Source organism: Protopterus annectens, chromosome 1.part1 (assembly GCF_019279795.1).
Source record: "Protopterus annectens isolate FY-2018-M chromosome 1.part1, PAN1.0, whole genome shotgun sequence".
Classification (NCBI taxonomy): Eukaryota; Metazoa; Chordata; order Ceratodontiformes; family Protopteridae; genus Protopterus; species Protopterus annectens.
This window is the reverse complement of record NC_056726.1, coordinates 1,239,319,428-1,239,343,166: the sequence shown is the minus strand read 5'-3', so window position 1 is coordinate 1,239,343,166 and position 23,739 is coordinate 1,239,319,428.

Genomic DNA, 23,739 nt, shown 5'->3' with positions numbered 1-23,739 from the left:
CATCAGCTCATTTGAATATCTGTTTAAAGCTTCTTCCATTTTTTCCACACTTTTATTTGAGTTGACATACTCTTTCAGTGTTTCATTTATTTTAATCAGCTATCAACTATCTCCTTTTGCTTCCCATCCTGTAACTGACTCGAGTGAGTCTAGGTCTACTAACTAACATTATCATCTAGTATTTTTCTGCATATAATGCCAGAATGTGGCAAAAATGTCAATGAGCTGAGGAGTTTCTTAAAATTATTTTAGGGATTCTTATTTTATGGACCATTCAAATGATGCATTATTTTTATTAGCTCTCTCATTGATGCAGGGATGATATTAAAACCTTTTACAAATGTCAAGCTTCAGTTAGCAATACACATATCTTTTCTCTCTTCTACACTGGTAGGTGCTAAATGTCATGTATGCCCCTTGTTTTAACTAGGTCAGCTGATGTCCCTTTGACATATGAGCCCCAAAATGCATGTGTTATCACAGGGTCAGTTTGTAATAATTCCTGAGGGTTCTGATAATTCAGAGGAGTTACTGGTCTGGCAGTGCAGATGATCAAGACTATAAGCTGCAAATAAGCTGCTTCCTGTAGTTCAGGATGTGATTTCCTTAGCCTCCACTTGCCTACCATATTATTCTGAGCAGGTCACTTAACCACACTAGGTTCTCAGGTCACTCCTGAAAAGGGACACATGCCCAGTGGGTTCATTCCATTAACAAAAGAAGTTATTATGTTCATTCAACAGGCTGCTTCATCTTTTTCTTTTGTTATTGTTATGGCTTATATTACTTAGTACTGCTATTATTCCTATTGACTTATTGAGGGGTAACTCAAGATCTGACCAGACCCACAAAGCATCTTGCAAATAAAATAGCTTTTGTTTCTTTATTATTCAACTTTGATTCTGTCTCAGAACAACATAACAGATGGGATTCAATCCTGACCTGCAGTCACTCTTGGTTGTATTTGTAGGTTTTCCCTAATTCTGTATGTTTCCCCATCCAGTAATTTGGCTTCCTCTCACCTCCTCAAACAGGCAGACTGAAAAGCTAATCAAAACTGTTCATACATGCTCAGGTCAGTGGCTGAAATCGGCATATGATAATCAGCTAACAACTGAATAAATAAAAAAAAGTTCACGGAGAAATTCTCTGAGTTACAGGCATAAAGCATCTGGGCCAAAAAATTTGCACCTTTAGGTTCATAACCTTTACTATTAACTCTGGCTTTATACTGTTATTGTGTATTGAGAGGTGTGTTCTTTCATATTACATCATTTTTCACTGTATTTGGACACATTCAATTTGTATGGCACTATTATCTCTATTTGTGACTCTGTATTACATTTTGTCTTGACACTTTTACTCATACTTTTGCACAATCTTATAAAGTGGTTTTACTTCTTATTAGTTGTATGCATTTCTTATTCCTGTGTAGCTATTGTCCTCCCCACTCCCTTTTATCATTGTCTACATGTTTGTGTTATTCTTATCCACATATTTCTTTTGTTGAATTGTGTATTTTAACATGCCTCTAGCTTTGCATCTTTCTCAGTCTTCTTGGGTTGTATCTCTAATGCCTTTATTGTAAATTCTAACATTTTTCTGTAATGGGTATTTCTGGCTTCTATTGGTGCATTTTTTCTTTAATCTTCCCAAACAGAATTAAATATTTGTGCTCTAACTTTTCAGGCACAGATTCATCATTTCTTTGCTATAGCTGTTGTCTTCATGTTACACAACTGTTCTCATTTTCTCCATGCTTTGCTCTTACATTTCAAAAAGACATATTTTTCTTCTTCTTGGCTGAATGTAGCTCTACACCTTTAGAATCATTTTGCGAGTCTTCCATAATATCATACCCTTAAACATTACCTCTTGCTAGTTGCAACAACAGAGCTTTTAGTCTTACATCAATTGCTATGTTAATGAGAATGGCATAGATGCTGAATCTAGCACCCACTCTCTTGCAATGTGGTTTTATATAGTGTGCATCACAGGCTCTTGTCAAATACTGACAGAGTAGGTATATAATTTTCTTTTATACATGCTTGCACTTTACTGCTTCTGGCTACCTTTTTTCTATGTACTGTTCTTTCAAATGTATTAACTGCCTGTTTTCTCTATTTTTCTAATTTCTCCTTAAAGTAAATTAAAACTTACATAATTAAAGTTGTTTTTCTGCTTTCAGTGGTTATATCTTCATTTACTTTTTAAGTAACAAACCAGATGCTTCTCAGTTACTTGTACTTGTTAGAAGCCAGTAAAGCACTTCACTCAGCACCACATTTATTGCTGTCATGTATGGAGTACAGTAGCATCAGGCATATGCCATAAAAAAAAGTCACAAACATAATACTTGTAAACCGGTAACTGCATAGAGAGTAGTGGTTCCATACAGAAAAGGCAATCTTTTTATGAACAGTAAGTAGCTCAGGAAAGGTTATTATTTGCTTAAAAAGGGTACATTTAGCTTTAGTTTAGTAGTCACACAACCATAAATTTGGCATACTAGGTCAAAACAAAATCTTAATTACAAAACTAATTCTACATTTTGTAGTCCAGAACAAGATAATGGACCCATCAATGGTTCAGGATGCAACAGCAAGTTTATATTTAATGTGTACTTCTTGGAGCACTTTTTTTCCAGAATTTCAGTTTGACCTATAAAAACTTATCTCCAATAATTATTAGTAAATCAATGTTTTGGACAGGCATGGATTTCTACATGAAGTAGCAAATTACCCTTCGTGTAGCAACCAGATTTATGAACCTGGTAGAGGGGAAAATGGCAGACTAATGCCAGCTGTTGCCCCATGAGACAGTTGGCTTACACAGCTTCATGGTCTGGATAATTATTCTTTAATGTATATGGCTGACTAATAATCAAATATTCATGCATCTTTCCTTTCACAGATGTGGTTATCTGCAAATATAATCCTTATTCATAAATTAATGAATTAATTAATTAGGTTCTCTAACAAATGTGAACAATTATTTGACATTTAGCTTAGCTGATAATTTCTTTTGGTGTTTGCCATTGTTCTTTTTTATTTTTGTGTGCTAATAAAATATGTATTTTCATCTATAACAGATGTATATCACCACTGTTTTATAAACTGAAAATGATATTTACAAATGTTATCGAATAAAATGAACTGGGTAGAGAAATTTGCATCCTGGACTACTTTCAACATCAGTGCTAGTTGATATAAGTGAAGCTTCTGACACAACATCTAATAAAAGGGTATTTTAAAAGTAACATATAAGATTCATCCCATAATTAAATACATTTTACAGTAGCTCTTAAACAGAAGATAGTGATTGGTGGTTGCTCAGTTGACTGATATTACTAGCACTTACAAAAAGCTTTGTAGTTGGGCCAGTTCTCCTGAGCAGTATGAATGCGTGCACATAACACTGTACAAGACTGTACTGATGCGTTGTATTTAGACCAGTTTTCAGTTTGGTGTGAATGTGTGTTCATAACACTACTCAAAAGTGGACTGATGTACGAATTTCAGACAGTTTTCCAGTTAAGTATAAATGTGTCTACATTACACTATACGAGTGGAATGATGCTTCAAATTTCAGTTCTTCAGTACAGCATGAATGTGTGTTATGAAGCACTATACAAGATTAAATATTTGAAATCAGTACTGCATCAACATAGTTCTTCAGTGCTCCACACAGACTAAAATAATTTGAAGACTGGAGATTTGAATAGACTATCCTGAAATCTTTCAATAAGGAACTCTAACACCTGAAGTTACCTTGTTTTTTTTTTTTAATAAAACACAAGCTTTCTAATACAAATAATGTAAAATATTGGGTACACAATAGTTTTAAAAAATCTTTAATTTTAAAAACAATATATGTGCTATAAGGACAGCACATACTTATGTCCCTCTTTGACATCTACAGTAAACACAGTAGTGCATGAGTAATGAAAGATAAAAAAATAGAAATGTTGAAGGTGAAAAATGCATAGCAAAAAATTTGCCCCAAATTAAAGACAAAGCACATAATTTGCTTATACATGTCTTAAGACAAATAGCCTGTAGTAGTCATTATGCTGATCAAGGACTGAAGCTGATGTCACAATTTCAAATTATGAAGCAAGAAACTGTAAGGATATTATTTTCCCTCCATAAATTTAATACAAGTTGGCAACTTTTTATACTCAGTGGGTGTCACAGCTTTGAAATAAGCTACAGCTGAATATAAGTCTCTGTACTTCTCACTATTATACAACTTTGTGTCAGTGGTAAAAAGTAAAATTTTAATTCAAGGCATTCTTCTGGTCCTGTTACATTAGCACTAAAATGGACTACCCATGATTCTGTTCCCTTTGACACCTCACTGGATTTTAATGAATTCCATTTAACTCCCTGTGTCCTTTAGTCGTCATAGTTTTACCTCTACCACCACCAAAGACATATTCCCAGATTATGTAATTTATACATAATCCTTCTATGTGGTGTCATGACGCATACCATGGGAAACACTAAGCAAAATATATCTGCCTTCCGCTTCTGATCTTCTATCCCTGTTACCTAGTCCAAAAACAATAGGAGATGTTTTGGCCTGAATTTTCTGTTATGTATCCATGAACACTTTGGTCCTGTGCTCCACAAAATGCAGATAATGTCAGCACCGACTCCATAATTTCTCCCTAAAATCAGCATGAAACTGACAGGCATATACTTTTCCATATCAGGTTTGGTCCCAATTCTTTGGAAAAAGAATTACTTTTGCCTTCTTCCATCTGTCAGAAACATTTTGAGTTGACATACTCCTTCATTGTTTCATTTACTTTCCCAATTTCCCAGTTGAAACAGTTCCCCACAGAAAACTTCTAGGAGTCCTTATTGATGACCAATTAAAGTTTGACATCCACCTACAAACTAATATTAGGAAAACACATAAAAAAATTGGTATATCGGCACAATCATTATCATACCCCCTCAACCAAACACACCCTCTCTACTACCTACCTCATTCCCCTCTCTTCTTTACAGTGCCTCTCCTTACCAATCTTCAATCCTCCCTAAAGTCTAAACTCGGTTCCTGCTACAACAAAATCTCTAAGTTTGCTACCTGATCCAAATCCTCCTCCCACCATTGTAAGGGTCTCAACTCCATGAATTGGTTGGTTCATAGGTAGGTACTAGGCTATTGGCCCTAAGGTTTATATAAGCCTAGCCAAAAGGTACCCTGGCTTTCGCCACCCAAGAAAATTATTTTCCTGTGCCACTGTCAAGCAGAGCCACAGAAGTGATCCCCGGGGTGAAAAGATACAGAACTGCTTATCTTTCCTACATTCATACTGCCCAGAAACTCATCTTCAAACCCTCAAATTGTCCTACACTCTCCTCCACCTTCAAAATGCATCAGCCCAGCAGACTACTTAGGTCCAACAATCAGAACCTCCTGGAAGTGTACAAGCCAATATGTACTCCAGGGACACTTCTATTATCTTTCTCCCTAGCATGACTATGGAATTCCCTTCCTCCCCACATTCAAACCACCCACAACCATTCCACTTTAAATAACCTGCTCCACTCACACCTCTCTTCTTGCTGGGAATGCCTCTGTTCTCATTCTACCTGACTCTCTCCACTGCATCCCTACTCTCCTCTCTCCTGCTCATCATGCAACACTTAGCTCTACTATTTCTATCCACCTTTTCTCTTGTCATCCAAACACTTATCTCCACTACCTCTATCCACCTTTCTCTCTTTTTTTACTTCTCCCCATTTCATCTCACTTACTTAGAAACATACAAGGCCTTCCCTCCTTAAGGCCTTGTTATTAATTATTGCCTAATTTCTGCCTTATTAAACTATACTCCTCTTATACTTTGTATTTCACACTGTTATTTTTCATGTCCTAAGAATACTCTGTTATGTCATTTCTCTCAAAAGTTTCTCTTATCCACTTTGTGGTTGCCTTGATGTTCTCATTATCAAATAACATAAAAATTTCAAACTGTTGACTTTTTATTTGAAATCTATATATAATTGACAAACTGTTGATTTTTTACTGTAAAACTGTATTTGCAGCTTTTCTCCCTGGGCCTCCATTGAAAATGGACTCATTTTTGGCCCAATGGACTTTCTCGGTAAACAACCTGCAAATAAATAAAATAAATGTAATCATCTATCTCCTTTTGCTTCCCATCCTGTAACTGACTCAAGAGTGAGTCTAAGTCTACTGAACTAACATTATCATTTAGTATTTTTCTGCATATAGGGTCAGAATGTGGCAAAAATGTCACTGAGCTGAGGAATTTCTTAAAATTATTTTAGGGATTCTTATTTTACAGACAATTCAAATGGTGCATTGTTTTTATCAGCTCTCTCAGTGATGCATTGATGATATTAAAACATTTTACAAATGTCAAGCTTCATATGTAGGTGTTTTCACTCTTCTACACTGGTAGGTGCTAAATGCCATGTATGCCCCTTGTTTTAATTACGTCAGCTGATGTCCCTCTGACAATAAGAACCCCAAAATGCATGTGTTATCACAGGGTCAGTTTGTAATAATTCCTGAAGTTTCTGATAATTCAGAGGAGTTAGTGATCTGGTGGTGCAGAGGATCAAGACTATAAGCTGCAAAAAAGCTGCTTCCTGTAGTCCAGGATGTGATTTCCTTAGTCTCTACTTGCCTACCATGAGACTCTGAGCAGGACACTTAACCAGACTGGGTTCTCAGGTCACTTCAGAAAAGGGACACATGTCCAGTGGGTTTATTACATTAACAAAATAAGTTACTATATTCATTCAACAGGCGTCTTTATCTATTTCTGTTGTTATTTTTATGGCTTATATTACTTAGTATTGCTATTACCCCTATTGACGGGGTAACTCAAGATCTGTCCAGATCCAAAAAGCATCTTGCAAATAAAATAGCTTTTGTTTCTTTATTATTATTCAACTTTGATTCTGCCTCAAAACAACATAACAAATGGGATTCAATCCAGACCTGCAGTCACTCTCCCTGGGTTGTATTTGTAGGTTCTCCATAATTCTGTATGTTTTCCCCATCCAGTAGTTTGGCTTCCTGTCACCTCCTCAAACAGGCAGATTAAAAATCTAATCAAAACTGTTCATACGTGCTCAGGTCAGTGGCTCAAATTGGCATATGATAACTAACAATTGAATAAATGAAAATAAAAAGCTCATACAGAACTTCTCTGAGTTACGGGCATAAATTCTTATATATCTCTGTATCTTATGTTATGTACTTAAAATACTGATGCATCTGGGCCAAAAAATTTGGACCTTTAGGTTCATAACCTTTACTATTAACTCTGGCTTTATACTGTTGTTATGTATTGAGAGGTGTGTTCTTTCACATTACATTGGTTTTCATTGAATTTGGACACATTCAGTTTGTATGGCACTGCTATCTCCACTTGTGATTCTGTATTACATTTTGTCTTGATAATTTTATTCTTACTTTTTCACAACCTTGTAAAGTGGTTTTATTTCTTATTAGTTGTATGCATTTTGTACTCCTGTGTAGCTACTGTCCTCCCCACTCCTTTTTATCATCTTCCACATTAGTGTGTTTGTGTTATTCTCATCTGCACATTTCTTTTGTTGAACTGTGTATTTTAACATGTCTCAAGCTTCGCATCTTTCTCAGTCTTCTTGGGTTGCATCTCTAATGCCTTCAGTGTAAATTCTAAAATTTTCTGTAATGGCATTTCTGGCTTCTGTATTTTTTCTTTAATCTTCCCAAACAGAATTAAATATTTGTGTTCTTACTTTTCATGCAGAGATTCATAATTTCTTTGCTATAGCTGTTGCCATCTTACTTTTCAGGCAGATTCATAATTTCTTTGCTATAGCTGTCGCTTTCATGTTACACAACTGTTCTCATTTTCTCCATGGTTTGCACTTACATTTCAAATAGACATATTTTTTGACCTTTTAACCCCATTTACCATCACTAAGAACTTTCCTCGCAAAATATATAGGGAAACAATAACCTCCTGGGAACAAAATGGATTCTTATACTGGTTTCAATGTGCAATTAAATTAAATGTTTTAGATATACATATGAAAAAAACTGCTTATAATATTCCAAAACAGGACTGGTTAACCTTACAAAGCATTCTAATGTACACTCAAGATTTATGCAGATTAATTAATAATTTCTCATTTAAAGATATTCCAAATCTAATACGTTTTCTGTATGAATTTATATATAATAGTTGCGAAAAAAAAATTCCATTTCAAATCTATATAAATAGTTAATAACATATAAAACAATTCCCAAACCATCATACTGGCAGTTCTTAACAAAGGTCAGTCATTGCAGTTAACAGAAGAAATTAAAAACATCTTACTATCAGTGAATTACACTTCTAACACAGAGTACTGGAAATATTTACATAGAGCATTTTTAACACCAAATAGAATTTTAAAAAAATCAGTATTACTACAGATGTTTTTGCTGGAAGAGTGACAAGTCAAACCAGACTGGATTCATATTTTTTATGAATGTAATAAAATTAAATCATATTGGAATGGAATCAATCATTTTTTACAAGCTTTATTTAATGAATCCTTTACCTTAACTAAAACATTGATTATACTAAATGTAAATGAAGGTCCCTACCTGAATAAGACAAATATGTATTTGTTATGGACAATACTTGCTATATCTAGGAAATGCGTAACCAGAAGGTGGAATTCAAATACACCCCCGACCTTGGAAGAATTCTACACTTTACTGAAGACAACTGCATCGATGGAAATAAAAATCAATCAACTATGGATCTATCCCAGGCCATTGGTAAATAATCCTTGGAAGAAAGTTATAACTTTGTTGGACACTCTGCAATAATCAATATTGTATCTCTGATAACTGATCTGTTAATTCTATATTTAATAACATACAGTGTATATAACTGAAAGTCAGGCTATTGTAAATATTGTATATAGATGTTTAAAATGATATTTAAAAATATTATGTAAATGTTCTTTTAATTCAAAATAAAAAGTTTTTTGAGGAAAAAAAGAATATTAAACATACTCAATAATGAATATTCATGTACTAGACAGCACACTATAATAAAAACTGAAAAAAAAATAGAATCTTCATGCCCATCTTGGTTAGCAGTCCTTTATATAGTCATACATCAATGATGGCTGGAGAACTCCATTGTCATCAAAGGACCACTGTCTCTATTACATGAAAAAACTCAGGCTTTTAAAACTTGATAGCACAGACTTGCCCTTGCTACTAAATTCTTTAAAAATTATACATGGCATACACAAGCTCTAGTAATTAAACACGAACACATCACATACACGTCAACATAAAATAAGATTAGCTTTATTGTGATTCTTTTTTGAGTTACCATCAGTTCAGTCTTGAACATGTATATTTGTCAGGCAAAACTCACTTTAACATAGGCTTTGGAAAAATACATATTATGAGTCCCAGCCCCTCTACAATCTTCAGTTTATAGCCTGCTACAGACCACCCTCCCAAACCCAGGAACCCCACTCGGCCTTCCTGAGAACACTGGAAAATATGAAGGTCACTCCGAACACCATTATATATTGAGCGACTTCAACTATCCAAACATAGATTGGGAGCATTACTCTAGCTCCAACAACCTTGCCCAAAGGTTCCTAGAATTCATAAATTCAAATGCTATGGAACAACTTGTTACCACTCCCACAAGAGGGGAAAACATACTGGACCTGATCATCACCAACATGGGGACTCTATGCTCCAGACCAAAAGTGTATCCCTCACTGGTAAGATCAGACCATAAACTGATCTCACTGGATATTCACATCCCGACCCCACCCCCTGCCCAGAAAACCACAGTGAAAACTTCTAAAGCAAATTTCACACTCCTCAAAACCAAGGTGGAATCCTTCAAAGCCCCGGCCTGTGGAAAATACGCCCAGACCGCAGAATCCTTTATAAATGCATTCTATGAACACCTTCAGGAATGCATGGATCATGCAATCCCAGATAAAACCAAGACCCAATCCTCCAAAGGCAGACGGCCTGTCTGGTGGACCCCAGCCATAAACAAACTATACAATAGAAGAAGGAAGCTACTACATGATAGAGCAAAATCCCAAAAGGGAAGGCATCTCTGATCAGTATTAGCAAAAACTAAGGGCACTCATAAAATCATCAAAGGCCAGCTTCGAGAAAATTGCACAGGACACTAAGGATAATCACAAGGCTTTCTTTAGTTATGTTAGTAACCTGGGTGGGAATTCACAGATATGCTCAGAATTAGTCCAAAATGACAAAAATACACTGATCCCACAGACATTGCCAACATCCTAGCTGACAGGTTCAGTGCAAACTTCTCCCCCCCCTCCCCACCAAAAGGGCAAATATCTATCCCAGCAGAGTGCTGCCCCTGACATCTCAGATGCTCAGGTGGGAGCCGCCTCCAAAGCAAAAACACAGCATCAATGGGACCAGACGGTGTCCCAGGCTGCGCCCTCCATGAACTCCAAGAAGAGCTAAACCCAAACATAAAACTACTGTTCAATCTCAGCCTTACTACAGGATATGTACCCAAAGAGTGGTGTACAGCAACAGTGGTCCCTCTCCACAAAGGTGGTGTCTCAACGGACTCTGGAAACTATCGCTGATAAGCCTGACTAGCTTGGTCTGCAAAGCTATGGAAAGGATCATCATGGACCTTATAAATAAAGATATTGGGGACCTACAGACACTGGATCCTACCCAGTTCAGCTTTGTTAAGGGCAGATCCTGCCTCTTAAACCTGGTTGACTTCTTTGAAACAGTCACCAAGGCCATTGACGAAGGGAAGGTGGTCCACACAGCCTATCTGGACCTCGCAAAAGCCTTCGATACAATACCCCACTCGGGCATTATAGATAAGCTCACCAGCTTAAATATAAACCCCTATGTCACTAGATGGGTTGCAAACTGGCTCAAGGACAGAACCCACATGGTTAGAATTGCTGGAGCCATGTCAGACTCCAAACCAGTTACATGTGGTGTCCCACAAGGCTCAGTCCTGGGACCTCTCTTGTTTGGTATATATTTCTCGGAGGTACAGGCCAACATGGAAGGACTGTGGCTGACCAAGTTCGCAGATGACTGCAAACTGGGTGCCATAATCGACTCTCCAGCCGACACAAGCATCCTCCAAAAGGGCCTCATAGAAACAGACAACTGGTGCCAGAGCCATGGCCTCAAGCTAAATGCCAAAAGTGTATAGTCATCCCTTTGGCAAAAACAGTGCCCACAAATTACCACATAGGTGGTAATCCATTAAGTACAGAAGAAGTAATTAGGGACCTGGGGACCCAAGTTGATAGCAATCTCTCATTTGACAACCACGTGGCCAAAGTGGTTAGAAAAACATTTTATATAGCCCACCTAATCATGAAGGGATTCACATCTAGATTAGGGCAGGTCATCGTGCCTCTTTACTCATCCCTCATCAGGCCCATAATAGAGTACAATGCCCCTTTGGGATGTACTTTACCAAACACCTGCAGCAACTGGAAAGACCCCAAAAGTACCTCACCAAGAGGATCAAAGGGCACAAACAGATGCCATATGCTGCCCGGTTAAAGAAACTCCAGCTCTACTCAGTGGCATACCGCCTGCTCAGAGGTGACCTGTGCCTGACGATAAGGCCATGTCCAACCCGGAATTAAGGGACATGCTGCACCTCAAAAAATCCAAATCCCATCGAGCTACATGCTCGAGAGACTTGAACCTCAGCACTGAAATAAATAGGACATGCTGGAGGGACAGATTCATAACCCAGAGGCTCCCTTCACTATGGAATAAAATCCCAGTCCAGGTTAGGCAGAGTCCCTCATTGATTCTCTTCAAGAGGAGTCTTGATGAGTGGATGGGAGATCATAGGTTTACCCCGGGTATCACTTCTGTGTCACTGTTAGACAGAGGCACAGTATACTAACCTCGAAAAAGGGCATAGCAAAATTAATTTAAAATGGGTGGTGAAAGCCAAACATATTCTGGCTAGGCTTATAAATGCCCTAGGGCAGATAGCCTAGTATGAACCTATGAACCTATAAATCTGTAGTGCTCAGAAAATACATGACAAAATCTCCCTTTAGCATTGATGACATAATTGTAACACCTTATCAGGTTCAAAAGAAGCTATCATGTGCTGGTATAATGAATAGAAAAAAGAAAAAAACTTGCAGTCTATGCATACCTCAGGCACTTGATTCTGACAAGATTCTTTACTTCAAGAGACCTCAGTTTAAATTCTAGGGAGCTGCATCTTATATTATGGTGAAAATCTTAACCTCCATGATACAGTTCTCCTTTAACAATAATTCTACACTGCTCTTGACCAACTTAAAAAAAGAAGTTATGTACTCACCATAATGTTCCATGTGTGTTGTCCATCTCATCCTTTATTGTGTTGGATCGGATCCGTCTCAGCCCTTACATCAGCTCAAGGTTCTCAGCTTACCTCTTGGGCATTTTCCCTACCCATAATGCAATTCCCAAACCACCTCAGATCTTGTTTGTCCCCAAGCAATGAGTAAGTGAATAGGATACTACAGTTATATAAAAAGCCCCTGCTACTCCCAAGGCTATAGAGTCCTGTAAACATCCAATTAATACTACTCGGTCTCCCAGGAGAACAGATAGGGGGTCATGGTGGGTGGGTTGTGAAAATAAAGGACAATATGGGCAACACACATGAAGCATTATGGTGAGTACATAACTTCTTTATGTGTTGTTGTCAATCTCGTCTTTATTCTCACTGTTGGGACCATGTCCCTAGCTACCCGATTCTTGGGTGGCTCATTGGAGAATATTCCTCAGAACCAAAGGCTGCTCTACTCCTGGAGGCCAAATCTAACTTGTAATAAGTAATACAGGTATGCAGCTTAGTCCAAGCTGCCGCTGCACAGATACTGTCTAAAGGTAATCTAGCTTAATGCTGTGGAGGCAAATACTGATCTGGTGGAATGAGCCTTGATAGTATTTGCTATAGTCTTGTTAAAATTTTAAATGAAAAATATACATTGTGAATGCCAATTACATAGTGTTACTTTAGCAACTGGTTCTCCTTTCTGAGTTTCTGAATAGGAGACAAATATTTGTTCCAACTTTCTAAATTCTGATGTTTTGTGCAAATAAAAACGTAGCTGTCTATGAACATCTAGAAGATGCAAACTGTACTCTCCTTTATTTTGAAAGTTTGGAAAAACCACCGGTAACTCAAGAGGTTGATTAAGGTTATTCTCTGAAACTACTTTAGGTTTAAAAAAAAAAAAAAAAAAAAAGAGTTGGTACATAGAGGACTCTGTCTTTGTGAAAAATTATGTAAGGAGTCCCCTTGCTGAAGTAATAGCTACTAAAAAGAGCATTTTTCATGAAAGGTATTTACGCTTGCACGTAGCAGCTGGTTTAAATGGAGTGGATTTAATTTCTGACAAGAGGAAATTCAAGTGCCAAGGCAGAACTGGATTTCTATATTAAGGTCAAATTAAAGTTGCACCTCTGAGGAATGCTTTGCAAAACCTGTTTGAAATGATAATACAACCATTTTCATCTATATGAAAATTCGAGATGGCTGCTAATTGCACTCTAATAGAAGCTGCAGCTGTTCCCTCATTGAATAATTTAGCTAAGAATTCTAGGACAGAATGTAATGGGTCTGTCTTATTAGAATTGGACCAAGCTACAAATCTTTCCCATTTACTTTTGTACAATTTCCAAGTGGACATTTTATGAGAGGACAACAACATTTGTTTAACTGGAGAAGATAGGAAAGGAAGCCTGGCTATCATGGAAACTGGAGCAGCCAAGCTGTTAGACTGTTCAGGCTGGGTTGAACCATTCCCAACCGATGAGTCAGAAGATCTGGAGCTGGGTCCAGAATCCATGGTCTGTCTTGTATATTGGCTGAAGAAAGGGGAAACCGTATCTGTCGGGGCCAATATGGGGCAATTAAGATTACTGTGGTCTCCAAAGAACCTGCTTTCTGTAAAACCTTGGGGATTACAGGTATCAGTGGAAAGGCATATAGAAGTCCCAGGGGCCAATCGTAAGCAAGTGCATCCCTTGGTGACTCCCCCATTGGGGGGATCAGGGCAAAGAAGTTGCTGCATTTGGCATTGATGGGAGACGCAAAAAGATCACAGCAAGGCTGACCACATTTGCGGAAGATTTCTTCTGCAACTTTCTGATTGAGGGACCACTCGTTCGGCCACAGAATGACTCTGCTCAGTTTGTCTGCAATCAGGTTGGACTTCCCCGGGATGTGCATTGCTATGAGAAAATGGTTGGAGGCCTCTGCCCATTGCTATACCCTCAGGGCTTCTCAACATAGGGGATAAGATCTGGTTCCCCCTGTTTATGTACCACACAACTGACGTGTTGTCTGACTGAATTGCTACTGTACCTAGATGGAGGGAATCCTGAAATGCTTGCAACACCAGAAGCACTGGCTCTCATCTCTAGAACATTTATATGCAAGTGAGCCTCATGTTGGTGCCAGGTACCTTGGACTGTCTTCCCCATATAATGCCCCCCATCTGGGAAGCATCTGTGGTCACCATGGCTTAAAGCTGAGGGGGGTGAATGGGTGGCCCTGAGACACTAGGGGAGAATGGAGCCACCACTGAATGTCCCTTTTGCATGCTTGGATTATCAATACCTTGTGTGTCATTGGAAGATCCTGAAACAACCATTGAGTCGAAAATAATCACTGGAGGATTCTCATATGAGAATAAGCTAGCGGATTAGAACTATTGAGGCTGCCAATTTGCCTAGTACATGTAAAAACAGCTTGGCAAAAGCCCATTTCTTTTTGATCAGTGCCCTGACATATCGAAGATCATGTATCCTGTCTTGAGGAAGCTTTGCTGACAAAATTTGTGTGTTTATCTGAGCTCCTCTGAATGCCAAGGATTGACAAGGCTCTAGCACACATTTTTCATAATTTATTGAAATCCCTAGAGAGGAATAGAGTTGCAGAGTGTAATCCCTGGCATGTAGCAGAAGATGCATGGTCAGGGTGGTTAAGAGCCAGTCATCCACATATGGAAACACATGGAATCCTTTGCGTCTCAGGTGAACTGCCACTGCTGCCATACATTTGCTGAACACTCTGGGGGCTGTAGTGAGTCCAAAGGGCAGAGCTTGAAACTGGAATTGACTGGCCCCCAGCTGGAAGCATAGGATCCTTCTGGATGACCTGTCCATTAGAATAGTATACATCTTGAAGGTCTACTGAGTACATCCAATCGTCTTTTTCCAGAAATGGAAGCATCAACTGCAGTGCCACCATCCGGAACTTGGATTTTTGGATATGTTTGTTCAAGTTGCTGAGATCCAAAATTGGTCTCCAGTCCTCAGACTTGTTTAGAACTAAAAATAATCTTGAGTAAGTTCCAAATCCTATCTGTTCTGCAGGGACTTCTTGGATGACTCTTTCTTAGCAACTTTTGAATTCCTAAAGCTGAGTGTTTCTTTTGACTGGGTGAAATGTCTGGAACCGATTTGTTTACAGGAACGGGTTCAGAAAAAGGAATAAGATATCCCCTGGATATTATGTTCTGTACTCATCAGTTGGTAGTTATCCTTTGCTAGGTTTCTAGGTGCAGAGAGAATTGCCCCCCAACTGCTTCCAGAGGTGAGCAATCAGACACTCCTTCAGGAGCACTAAAAGGGCCCTCCAAAGAAGGATTCCCTGGAGCCCTGATTATGCAGGATTCCTCTGCCACGAGTGTCATCTTCCATTATTGTTTCCCCTCTGCCCCTGGGGGAACTTTTACCCTGTGTGTCATGGAAAGACCTCTGGGAATTTCTGAATCACATCTTCCCACTACCTCTCTGACATTTAAGAAAGGGTCTGGTAGGTGTAGAAAAATGCACTCCAACTGTAGACAAGGTCTTGCCTTCCAGTTCACACCTGGTGAGTATTTCCTTCAATTTAGGCTCAAAAAGAGAAGGGGCATTAACGAAGAAAGACTTGAAGAGCGCCACGAAAAGTACAGTTTTGTACCTACCATAAATGTAGATGTCCGAACTGGATAGCATCTGCAGTCATAACAAATGGGTAGTCCTGTCGTCAGGCAGCCCTTCAGTCGGCCGGATTCCAAAGTCTGGGTCCGCTCCGCCCGATGTCGCACTTCACCCGACGTCATCTCTGTTGGTCTTCGGGTATAAAAGCATCGGCCGACGCCATTTTCTTCAGTGTTTCTTGCCCCAGGTGCCAGTTGCCCTTTTGGAAGGCTAAATTTGGATAAATGCCAATGTATGCAGATAAGGTAGAAGGCAAATACAAAATGTAGGCATATATATACATATGTACAAACAAATACACCATAAGAGACTCCCCCCCAGCTAGCTATTAGGAGTGTAAATACCCTAGGAGTACCACAGAGGGGAAGGAGGGTGACTGCAGATGCTATCCAGTTCGGACATCTACATTTATGGTAGGTACAAAACTGTACTATGTCCTTCATGGATGCATCTGCAGTCATAACAAATGGGTAGAATACCATAGCCAAACTAGGGAGGAGGAAGAAAAAATTATGGTGTAGTTAGGATCCCTTGCAGTACAGCAGTGGCAAACCCTGCTCGGGATCTAGAATATAGAGGTAGATTGTAATGCTTGGCAAATGTATGCACGGAGGTCCAAGTGCCTCAATAATGTCCTTGGTTGCCATAAGAAAGCTGTGGTAGTGGCTGTAGCTCTTGTTGAATGAGGCCTTATGTTCTGTGGCATTGGTTTTCCATGGAAGGAGTAATAGAATCTGATGCAATTTCCTATCCATTTGGAGATTGTCTGTTTGGAAATTGCTTTTCCTTCCTTTCCTGGTGCATAGGCCACTAACAGCTGGTCAGTTTTTCTGTTACCTTTGGTTCTGTCCAGGTAGTAGCGTAACTGTCTATGTACATCCAAAGTATGCAGTAGCCTTTCCCCTGTTCTGAGGGTTGGGAAAGAAGGTAGGCAGGTGGATTGTCTGGTTTAAGGACACTCTGGATACCACCTTTGGCATAAATGTAGGATTAGTCCTCATGGAGACTCTATCTTGATGGAAGATCAGGAAGGGTTGTACTGCCATTAAGGCCTGAGTTCTGAAACCCTTCTTGCTGAAGTAATTGCCAGAAGGAAAGCAGTTTTCCATGATAGGTGTTGCAGATCCGCTGTTCCTGCTGGTTCAAATGGAGGGAGTGTCAATTTTTCAAGTACAAAATTCAAGTCCCATGTTGGTAGTGGTGGTTTCCTAGGAGGTTTTACATTCTTGATTCCTCTGAGGAATTGCCTAAGTAGAGGTGCGAAGACAGGTGGATCAGAACTGTATTCTGCAGAAATAGCTGAAGCATGTATCTTGATGGAGGAATAGGACAGTCCTGTGTGTAGAAGCTCTGCCAAGTACTCCAGGATGTTAGCAATGTCTAAGTTTGACACCTCTTTTCCTCTTTCACTCCAAGTGGCAAACCTTTTCCATTTTCCTGCATAGTTCCTTCTTGTTGAAGGTCGGCTTCCAGTATAATGTCTTTAACCCTTTGAGATAGGACTGGGTTAGTTGTTCTAGTTATGTACCAGGCAGTAAGCTGTAAGGTCTTTAGGTTTGGATGCAGGATGTTGTAGTTGTTCTGAGTTAACATCAAAGGCATCAGGGGGATTGACCACATTATCCCCTGAGACATGCTCCTCAGCAGGGGATACCAGTGTTGCCTTGGCCACTATTAGAATTATCCTTGGTTGTTCCTCTTTGATTTTCAGTAGTACTTTGTGCATCAAAGGAAGAGGTGGGTATGCATATGCTGTCAGACCTTTCCAGCTGAAGGAAAGGGAGTCCACCTTCCATGCAAGCGGTGAAACGCCCTTGTGCAGAATTTCCTGAGCTGGTGGTTGAGTGGGGAAGTAACAGGTCTATTTGTGGCATTCCCATTTTTGTGATGGTCTTGAAGATGTCCGGGTGCAGCATTCATTCGTGAGCATCCGAGGTGGTTCTGCTTAACATATCTGCTAGGGTATTTTCTTTTCCTGGCACGAAGGTTGCCTGTAACTGGATGTTGTAGCTCAGAGCCATGTTCCAAAGGTCCAGAGTCATTCTGCATAGGGGGTAAGAATGCGTGCCCCCTTGTTTGTTGATGTACCACATGACTGTGGTGTTGTCTGTCCTTATCAATAAATGGCCTTCCTTGAGGAAAGGTTTGAATTTCTGGATTGCTAGTTGCACTGCCAGCATTTCTTTTGGTTTATGTGTAGGTGCAGCTGGTCTGGGGTCCACAATCCTTGTATGCATTTGTCCAACATGTGTGCCCCCAGCCTTGGTCTGAGGCATCCGATGGTCTGGTTCGCTTGACCTTTGTGGAAGGGCAAGCCTAGGTTTGCCTGGCATGCTTGGGCCCACCATAGGAATTCTTGTTTCAGGCATGGGATTAGTGGGATTTCGGTTTCTAAGCTGTGCCTGTGTTGAGACCATATGTTTTTTAGGTACCACTGTAGCTTTCTCATATGCAGTCTGGCATGAGGAATCAAGATTATGCATGATGCCATGAATCCCAAGGCCTGCAGCACCTTTCTTGCTGTTAGTTTGATCTGTTTTGTTAATGCCAAGAAGTAAAGGGGTAGTTGTTCTTGTTTTTCTGCAGTCAGGAATGCCATTTGTTTTACTGTGTCCAATTCTGCACCCAAGAATGTTCTTGTCTGGGATGGAATCAGCCTTGACTTTTTTAAGTTGACTGTGTATCCCAGGGCTTGTAGCAAGCAAATGACCCTTTGTAAATCTGTTGTCAGCTTGTCTCGTTGTCCTTGTAGCAGGCAGTCGTCCAGGTATGGATAGATTTGGATTCCCTGTAGCCTGCAATGAGCGATTACTGATGCCAGGCATTTTGTGAATACTCTGGGCTTAGTAGATAAGCCAAAAGGCAATGCTGAGAATTGATAATGCTCTGATCCTCCAAGGATTCTGAGGTATCTTCTGCAAATTGCTCGTATGGTGCAGGTATGCCTCCTTGAGATCTAGAGTTACCAGCCAACACTCCTTGCCCAGCATGGGAAGAAGTTGCTGTAAGGTCAGCATTTTGAATTTTGGAACGATGATGTATGTGTTTAAGATGGACAGATCGAGAATGGGTCTCCAAGTTTTTTCTTTTCTTGGGACTAGAAAGAGTCTTGAGTAAAATCCTTTGCCCTGTTGATTTACTGGCACCCTCTCCACAGCTCTCATGTTGGTTAGCTGAATTACCTGGTTTTGAGCTTCTGTTCTTTGAGTTGGAGGTAAGTTTGGCATTCCTCTTTTAAGGTGTGGAAGTGGAACCTGTAGCCTTGGTCTATGGTTTTTAAAATCCACTTGTCTTTTGTGATATAGTGCCAGTTTTGTGAAAATAAGGCTAATTTTCCGCCTAAAGGAGCTGCTATGCTCTCTGGTAGGCGTGTCAGGACAAGTCACTGTGAATGTCCTGTTGTAGTGGCAGTGGTTGTGGCAGAGCCTCGCTGGTTATTACCTTGCCACTGTCTTCCTGTGAAGCACTTCCTCTGGGTTGGTTTCTGCCTGCCTATACCTGCCTCTTTGGTTCTTTGATGAGTCTGGAAAGGACCAATTTTGGCAGGCCAATTTCTGCTAAACCGAGGGGCTGAACCTGTAAGAAATCCTTAACTGTTTGTACAGATTTTGCCTTCTTCCATTTTCTTCATTACTTGTTGAGCAGAGGTACCAAATAGACAGTCCTTATCCATAGGAGCATCCAACAGCTTTGCTTTTACCTGATCCGAAGGACCTGCTCTTTCAGCCATGCATGCCTTCTTATTACTGTGCCAGTCATGGCTGATCTAAATGAAGCCTCCAGTGCATCATAGCCACATTTTAAAGAATGGTTACTAACCTGTTGTATGTTATTCACCATTTCTAAAATATATTTCTTATCTAAGGGTTCTTCAGAAGAAACTTTCTTAGACAACTGATCAAGCATAAACTCTTGGTATTGTATCATGTGAAACTGACAGTTTAAAGCTCTAGCTGAGAGAGTGGCAGAGGTGTAGACTTTTTTGCCCCATCTGTCTAAAGACCTGGCTTCCCTTTCAGAAGGAGAGGGTTTTTTGTAGAGGTAGAAGCTACTGCCTTAGGCCCCTGGGCTATAGTCTCAGGATCTGCAAGTGGGGCCCTGAAAAGGTGGTGATGAGTGTTGGGTACCCTGTAAAATCTGTCAGGTTTGGCAGGGGCTGGTGGTAAAGAATCAGGAGCAGTGCAAACATCATTAAAGGCATCATCCACAACAGGCAAGACTGGAGGTATAGCTAAGGGCCTATTTTATGTAAGTGTAGAAAGTTCTAAGCCTTTTCTTGAGTCTGAGAAATCCTGTTCTTGCCATTGGAATTGCTCTCTCATGGCATGTAAGGTTTCCCCAAAGAGAATTCTTCTGGAGTGAGGCCGATGGAATGCAGATCGGAGTCTTCATAAGTGGACAAAGGAGCCTCAGGCTGGTCTGTAGTGTCTGAGACTTCAAGAGTCATCAGAGTACTCCTGCTGGGGGCTCTGTTCTAGGTCTCTTTCTGGGGCTGAGAGGCCCTGTCTGGGTGTGATTGGGATCCCCTGATTAAAGAAATCAAATCCTCTGCCAGAGTAAGCATTTGAGAACTAGAAGGGTGTCTGTGTGAGGGGGTCTTAGCAGGAACTGTTTTAGCAGTTTTGGCTGCTTTGGCCCTGGCAAAGGCCTTGATAGACATGGTTGCAGGAGGCCTAGCAGCACCACGAAACATCCAAAGGGATGGTGTCAGATAAATCAGTAGAGGCCCCAGTAGTAGCTAAAGTTTCAGAGGTCGATTCAGCTAAAGTAGCAGGAGCCTTGGTAGAAATCAGGTTTCGCTGAGGATTGACCGTTTGCTTATCCGTGGTTTCGCTTTTTAATAGTTTGGGTAGTCGGATGTTCCATAATGTACGCAAAATCTGAGCCGAAAAACTGTTCAGCGAGTTGAAGGATGAAGGTCTGGGCCTAAACAAGGTAGGCAGTAAGAGTGGAAATCCTTATGAGGTATTTGTTTCCCACAGGTTAAACAATTGTTTACTTTTTCTGACATCGGCTGAGGCAAGACAAGGTCCCCAACGGGGTACTTAGCTTTTTAGAAGTCTTCGAAGTAGTATTCGGTAGTAGGAATCTCTGGATCTGACCAACAGCTGCAAGAAAGACTGAAATGCTTTTATACCAAGACCAACAGAGATGACGCCGGGTGAAGTACCCAGACTTTGATCCGCCGACTGAAGGGCTGCCTGACGACAGGACTACCCATTTGTTATGACTGCAGATGCATCCATGAAGGACATCTGCAAAGGTGCATCCAGGCCTGCCTTCTTAAGACAATTCCTATACCCACTGCCCTACTCATTCCATCTGTTGCATAAGATATGAGCCTCATGGAAGAGTTTATGACTGAAATGAGGTTGACAAGCTGAGCACTAACCTTATCTGCTACTGCATCAGCTACAGCTCCTTGGAGGGAGTCTGCAAGTTCTTTTAACAGGTCCCTTTGTAGCCTAGTAAACTGGGTAAGGTAATTCAGAGACCAAAATGCAAAGGTTGTTTATGAAAATACCAGCTTCCTGTATCTATCCATCAACCTAGAGTCCTTATTAGGAGGATGGATAGAGGAGCTGGTCTCCAATAGCTCCTTCTTAGGGGCCACCGCCATGACAATTTCATTGACTGCTACACCTTTAGTTAAAAAAGTCTTATCTTTTGGGGCAGTTATGTATTTGTTTGGCCTTCTGGTAGTAGGCTCTATGGCATCTGGGGTCTCCCAGGCCTTCTGAGAGATTTGGTCCATAAGTTCGTCAGAAGGAGGAGTCACTCAAGAGGTGGAAGAGCGAGACCCGAAGGCCTTCAGGTAAACTGACTTCTTAGCTGAAGGGGAGATGGGCTACCAGTTACCTCTCTGTTTTTAATATTTCGAGGAGGTCTCCAAAGGAGACATCTTCTGGAGGTGACCATGGGGACCCTTCAGCATCATCAAGGTCAGTATCTGATGTGATAAGACACCTCAGGGAAGTCAAGATGCTTCCTCTTGCAGGTCCTCTTCCGAGGGACCTCCTCAGTGGGTACTCTGGGGAGGATTCAGAAGAGGGAGGAGTCTCTTGCTAGACATCCTGAGGCCTCAGGTCACTGCGATCCTGTGGAAGAGTTAACTGAGAAGATTAAGACAACTGACCCAAAGTGGGAAGTAGATCTGATGCAGACTGTGGCTTTGAATTGGAAGGAGTCAAAACCCTCCTCATTACCTCGAAGGCAGACTGTCCCCACTCCGAGGAGTCCCCCGAATCTGACATAGAAGTCATCGGAGCCGATGGTATCTGCAGCTCACTGGGAACAGAAGCTCTGAGGCCGAGGTAGGAACCGAACTTGCCTGCGCCAAAGCCCCGAGAGACAAAGTCAGATCTGGAGAGATCCAGGCTGGCTCAGAGGATCCAACTGGAGAGTGTCAGCTCCTAGAGTTGTCTTGCTCCGACTGGAGGGAAACGCTCAGGGCAGATGTCTGCTCTGAGGGAACTGAAGGTCCTTGTGCCTACACGGACACAATCTAAAGATTGGAATCTTCTAGCTCTGAAACTGAGGAATGGATCGGAGGAGGAGGAGGAGGAACAGCTGCCAGGGAAGGTGGTTGTGTCTGATCTCACTCCTTTGGGCTCAGACCCAGCAAAAGTTTGGCCAGGGCCGGAGTCTTCAGTAGCCTCTGCACAACCCTAGCCACATCTTCATCAGATAAGCTCCTGGTAGACTGAGAAGACAAAGTAGGGGATCTGGACTTGGCTAGTAGTATAAATGGAAGCTGTGAAGTTATCTGTTCTAGGGAAGGAGAATGGGTCCGATGTCGAATCTCTGTAAAAGCCAAAGACGTAGGAGCTGAAGGTTCTGATGGCTCTGAAAGCAATTTGGATCCACCTGCAACTGTCTGCTCTGAAGAAACTGGTAGAGCAGACAATCGAGGAGTTTTAGGACTCAGCAGCAATGTTTTTGGAGCTGGAGAATGTCATTTTATTGGGGTTTTTTTTAAGTTTTCGGAGAGGACTCAGATGTAATAGCCTCTGAAAAAGGGGGTTTTAATAAACCCTTCAAAACCAATTTTTTGTGCTCCATAAGCACACTTTGATTAAAGCTGTGGCATATGGAGCACATTTCCTGGAGATGAAGATGCCCTGATCAATACAAACACAAGGTGTTTGTATCGCTAAGGGGCATCTTTCCACTTTTTTTAAATTCAAGTGGCTTCCCTTCTCATTTCTGTGACATTGTCAGGGAATCAACCAGTAAGGAAAATATAGAGAAACACACTGGGGAAAAAATGCGGAAGACAGAAGTTTACTTTTTTTTTTTTTTTTTTTTTTTTTACAATCGTCCTTGAAGTTAAATGGACAAGAAGAAGGAAGGAAAGAAAGAAAGGGAAAAATAGGTTAAATTGACAAGAAGAAGGAAGGAATGAAAGAAAGGGGAAAAAGTCCTCTAATAAAAAATGGACAAGAGTTATACACCCTCTAACTAAAATGGATGACAACAGGAGTAGGGAACACTAGCTCAAAGAAATTAAGCCATAAAGAGTAAATTTAAGCTAAATAGGAAAATCGTTTTGAAATATGCAATACTTCGCCCAGAGCTAGTGATAAGAGAAACCTATTCACTGTGCAGCAAACAAGATCTGAGGTGGTTGGGGAATTGCATTATGGGCAGGGGAAAATGTCCACGAGCTAAGCTGAGAAACTTGAGCTG